Source organism: Pinus tabuliformis, chromosome 7 (genome assembly GCF_031772625.1).
Source record: "Pinus tabuliformis cultivar Carrire ecotype Pingquan chromosome 7, CPIR1, whole genome shotgun sequence".
Taxonomy (NCBI): Eukaryota; Viridiplantae; Streptophyta; class Pinopsida; order Pinales; family Pinaceae; genus Pinus; species Pinus tabuliformis.
In genome coordinates, this window is record NC_142293.1 from 2073161187 (window position 1) to 2073166567 (window position 5381).

Below are 5381 nucleotides of genomic sequence, written 5' to 3' on the forward strand. Positions count from 1 at the left end.
TGAAAGGCCAGTACTACCCAACAGTGTTCTCTTCGAGCTCTTGACCTGCCTCTTCCCCCAAACCCCACAACAACAAACTGCGATTTCCCCTACTTCTCATGCCTACACAAATTATACACAAGCCAGAGAGGAACATGCATCTTTTCCCTCGTGAAAGAGAACTATGCGATTGCATTTTCTTGTTAGAGTCTTAAAAGTCGCTGACGAAATCAACGGCCATAAAAGACAAAATTAGTACCTTTTCATTTCTCTGCAGTTATTCTATATGAGAAAAGTTTCACCCAATGCCAAGTTGAAAAAATAGCCAGTATGTAAGTACCCTTAAGTATTTTAAGGGATAAGATAGACATACCTCCCCAACTTTTAAATGGGAGTAATAGGGGGTAGCACCTTAGTAAGTGACACAGTTCAATGGTTCTCCTGTGATATCATCTACCTTTACAAATTCTGTCATCTCACATTCTATAACATCCTTCAACAGTTTGGATCATGTTTCCTTCAACTCCACAAGGTGATGATTTGATTGAAGAGATTAATTACTGTCACGGTGGATAAAGGAGGCATTTCCGATAGAGGAAGTAGCTTATAGAAGTCCTCTTGTAGGAGGGGAACTTCAAAATCTTCCTTCTTTTGGGTCAGAAAGATATATGCTACAACAATGTGAGCTTCTGACTCCATGTGGTTTGTTGAGAAGCTTCTTTGGTCAGGAAAGTTGGGATAAAGTGTTACATACCCTCGTAAATACATGATATCAATTAAGAATTTCTTCCAAGATGCTTGCCATCCATTGGTTGTGGAACCGAGTATTTGCATTGGATTATTTTGCACATCTTCTGTAAATATCATGTTCATGTACTTGTAAAACTCTCTCCACTTTCGTGGGAAGAATTGAGAACCCCAACTGCATGGAAGATGATGTAAATATGGTGTGTTCGGATGCACTTCCTTGAAGAAATGGGTTATGTTCCACATGGGTCCCTCTTTAATTACTTCAATTAACCTTGGAGTGTATAGCACATTGAAATTAAGCTCAGGCAAGGAAACTTGTGGATCATACTGGTAAGCCAAGAGGGCATATTTGAGCCACATATAGTAGAAAGAAGAAACCTCAATGTCATCCTCAAGAACTAGACCAAAATCATCATTTCTATACCTTTCATTTCTATGTATGTTATTTTCCCTGCGCGTCTGTGCGACCTGGGCAAACCAGAAACAAAAATATTTTTTTTTCTCATGCATATGTTGTTTTCTATTGCACCTTAGTGTGATCTCGGAAAATTAGAAACATTGAGGAAAATATTTAGTTTCCGACCAAATATAACTTTAAGCTGCAAGGCTTGGATTACTTTTTCTTGTTCGTTTTTTGGTTGTGTGATTTTCTGGTTTTGTAGGAAAAAAGAGGGGTTTCAAGTAAGCACGCACTCCAAAACTTCAGTGAGCAAAAAAAATAAACTCCTTCTTCCTTTCCAAAAATTACTAACCTTTTAAACTAGCTCACTTGGTCCCAAATTACTTTATGAGAATAAAGGTCTTGGGTTCAAGCCTTTCTTTTTTTTGAGTTACTTTTTCAAAAAACACATGTAGCTTATGTTTTAAAGTTAATTTATGTAAAAATGTTCTCACCCATTATAAAAAGTGAGTCACTTATAATTCTATAGTTTCTTTATCTTTTATTAAGTTACAATTTAGTGGATAGTTCATAAAGTACCATTGTAAAAGTGGCTTTCACCTATTTATAAAAGTGGGTCACATAAAGCAATCTTTTTTAAAAGTAATCTAATTATATTAAGTTTAGAAGGGGGGGAGGTGGGTGGGGTGGCATTTTTTTTTAAAATATATCATTATAATTCACTTCCCAACATTCATGTAGTTTGTCGGCATCTTCAACAACTTTTCTTCAAAAAGCCAAAACTTCTTCATCCGGAAGCTGTTTTCAGATGTGTTTTTTTAATCAACCTAATTTTCTAAGATCCTTCCATTGGAACATTTAGTTTCAACATATACAACTTAATTTTCATTTAAAATAGAAATTCCATGCCTAATTATTGTTGACAACACCAACTACTTCCAATGGTTATCCTACATTGTGGATTTACTTAGAAGTAAAGGTATTTATAAAATAGTCTCAGGCCAAGAGTCTAAACTTAAAGATGAAGATAAGCAAGCCAAATGCGAAAATAAGCAAGATAAAGCACATGGGTTGATAGGGATATCTATTTCTCCAGAGATTAGATTCCATATTGCAGAAATTGATACCCCTAATGAAGCAATGAAACAACTCAATAAAGTTTTTGGAATTAAAAATGAAATTAGAGCCCATCAACTTTAAAATGAGTTGCTTATGTTGGATCCTAATAATTTTTCTTCCATTGAAGATTTTTTGTCCACGTTCAAGACCCTTAGACTTCTCTTGGAAGGTTCTAAGGTTAAGAAAGAAAATGGTAGCCTTATCTATTCCATTCTTACTAAGTTAAGAACAGTTTACTCTATGTTTATTTCCACCTTCGATTCGACTAGAGAAACCTTTATTTCTCAAGGACAAGCCTACAAGTCCCCCTCTTTTGATGCTTTTTGTGATTATTTAATAAGAGGACAAGAAAAACTCTTACATCTTGGTCTTCTTAATACTAGAAACTCTTCTAAGAAAGCCTTAGTAGCCTAAAAACAACTAAATTCAAAGAATCCTAAGAAGAAGCATCCTAAAAATAATGGTCCTAAACCAAACAAGGGTCCTACACGATTTCAGTCTCAAAATGAAAAATCAATTCAACAAAATGATAAGGAAAATAAAAACAAGGGAGAAGACTAATAGACATTGCAACTTTTGTAATTGTGATGTCCACTTAGAATACAAATGCTTTAAGAAGATGGAAGCCTTGGAAGCAGCCATGAAAAAGCGTAACATCCATTTGGAGCACTCTTCAACTTCAACTTCATCTTAAGAATAACACTTTCTGCATGTGGTTTTCAAGCATCTCAGTCTAATTATGCACTAAATGTATCTTCTTCTTCTCATTCTCATGAGTGACTCATTGATTCTGGAGCTTCTTATCACATGGCCAAAAAGAAAGGCATGCTTTCTTCTTTAAATGATTGTAACACCAAAAATATTTATGTTGGTAATGATAGATCTCTTAGTGTTGTAGGGACTGGAACTATTCATCTAGACAATGGTCAATTTAATGATGTGTTATGTGTTCCTACCTTATCATGTAACCTTCTATCTATATATTAGATAACTCATTCAGGTGAAGGTAAAAGGTTTGAATTGTCACCCCATGATGTTGTAATTAAGGACCTAAGATATCCTAGATAGATTTTAGCTACTGGCATTGTTGTTGATTCTACAAGGTTGTATAATTTTAACAACTTTGGGTCATCAACTCTTCCCTCAGTGTTTGTTGCGCATAATTATGAAGTAAGAAAAATTTGGCAAGAATGATATGGTCACTTAAACTATCGCTCCCTTCAAAATCTATGTAAAGAAAATATGGTGGCAGGTCTTCCTATGGTATCTTGCAAAGATGATGTTTGTTCCAGATGTGTACTTGAAAATCATCATCAGGGCAGTTTTGAACAATGTGCCTTTTGGCACGGCTCAGCCCCTTTACAGCTTGTGCATAGTGATTTATGTGGCCCACTTCCACTTGTTTCATTCTTTGGCTACAAGTATTTCTTAACTTTCATGGATGATTTCTCCAGAAGCACTTAGGTATACTTCTTAAAACTCAAGAGTGAAGTCTTTAACATGTTCTTGGCTTTAAGGCCTTTCTTGAGAAACAATCTGGAAATCAAATTCTTAAGCTAAGATCTAATAATGGCGGAGAATAAGTTAACGACAAATTCATCAAATTTTGCACTGAGCATGGAATTCAATTGCAACATACTATTCCATATACTCCACAGCAAAATGGTGTAGCTGAAAGGAAGAATCGCACCTTAAAGGAAATGGCTAATTGTATACTTCAATCTAAAGGACTTGGTCTTAATTTTTGGGCAGAAGCAATTAATTGTAAAAATTACATAGTAAATCACACTCCTACTAAGGTTTTAAATAATATCACTCCAGAAGAAGAATGGAGCTCAATTAAACCAAATTTAAGTCACTTTCATGCTTTTGGAAATGAAGCATGGGCCCATATTCCAGATGAAAAACATAAAGCCTTGGAGCCTAAGAGTGAAAAATGTATTTTTGTTGGATATTTTGAAGATGTCAAAGGATATATACTTCTTCAACCTAAATCCAAAAATGTTATCTTTAGAAGAGATGTAAAGTTTGCTGAAAATATATCAGCCAACGAGCCTAGTTCGGCAGATGTGCCACCTCTCTCTATCCCTTCTACTTCTGAAAATATTTCTTCTTCAGATGATGAAAGCGAGGATGACAATCCTCCCCCACCTTCTTGGGATCCTCCTTCAGCTCCTTAGCTTCCAAAATGGGTCTACGCTACTTGGAATGCAGCAGGTTCTCTTGCAGGTGATCCTACAGATCATTGTCGTACACGTTCTCAGTTTGATAGAGCCTCTTATTTGTTGGCTCAAGCTTCAATGAATTATGATCCTGACACCTTTGCAGAAGCCTCAAGCCATCTAGATTGGGACACAGCTATGAATGAATAATATCGTTCATTATTGGAAAATAATACATGGGACCTTGTTCCTATTCTAGAGGGACGAAAACTAGTTAGATGCAAATGGGTTTACATAACCAAGTTTGGACCAGATGGAAAAGTTGATAAACATAACACTTGTCTTCTTGCTAAGGGTTTTTCACAATTTTATAGCATTGACTATACTGAAACCTTCTCCCATGTTGCCAAAATGAACTATATCTGCCTTGTTCTTTCCCTTGCTGCCTCTTTCAAATGGGAAGTCCATCATATGGATGTTAAATCCACCTTCTTGCATGGGGACTTGCATGAAGAAATCTATATGGAACAACCTCCTAGATTTATACAAACAAACTCCAGCCTTGTATGTCGGCTTAAGCAATCCCTTTATGGTCTCAAGCAAGCTCCTCAGGCTTGATATTCCAAAATGGATAGCTTTCTTTTAGATAATGGCTTTTCTAGGTGTCATTCTGACAATACTGTCTACACCATGAAAGTGGGTAAGTCTTTTATAATTCTAGTTCTTTATGTCGATGATATTATCCTTACTGGTAGTGATCCCAACCTTATAAACCATGTGAAGTCCAACCTCAAAAAGTAGTTTGAAATGACAAACTTACGACACTTGCATTATTTTCTTGGTCTTCAAGTCTTGCAATCGAAAGACGGTATTTCCCTTTCCCAATCGAAGTATGTATGTGATCTTCTACGCCACTTTCACATGGAAGAATGTAATCCAACCCCTTCTCCCTTTCAGTATGGAGCCAAAAT

At 35.9% G+C, this 5381-nt stretch overlaps 1 pseudogene; it reads right to left on the minus strand.

The window, feature by feature from the left end:
- Positions 1-391: 391 nt before the first annotated feature.
- Positions 392-852, minus strand: LOC149256827 (uncharacterized; annotated as a pseudogene).
- Between the last annotated feature and the right edge of the window lie 4529 nt (positions 853-5381).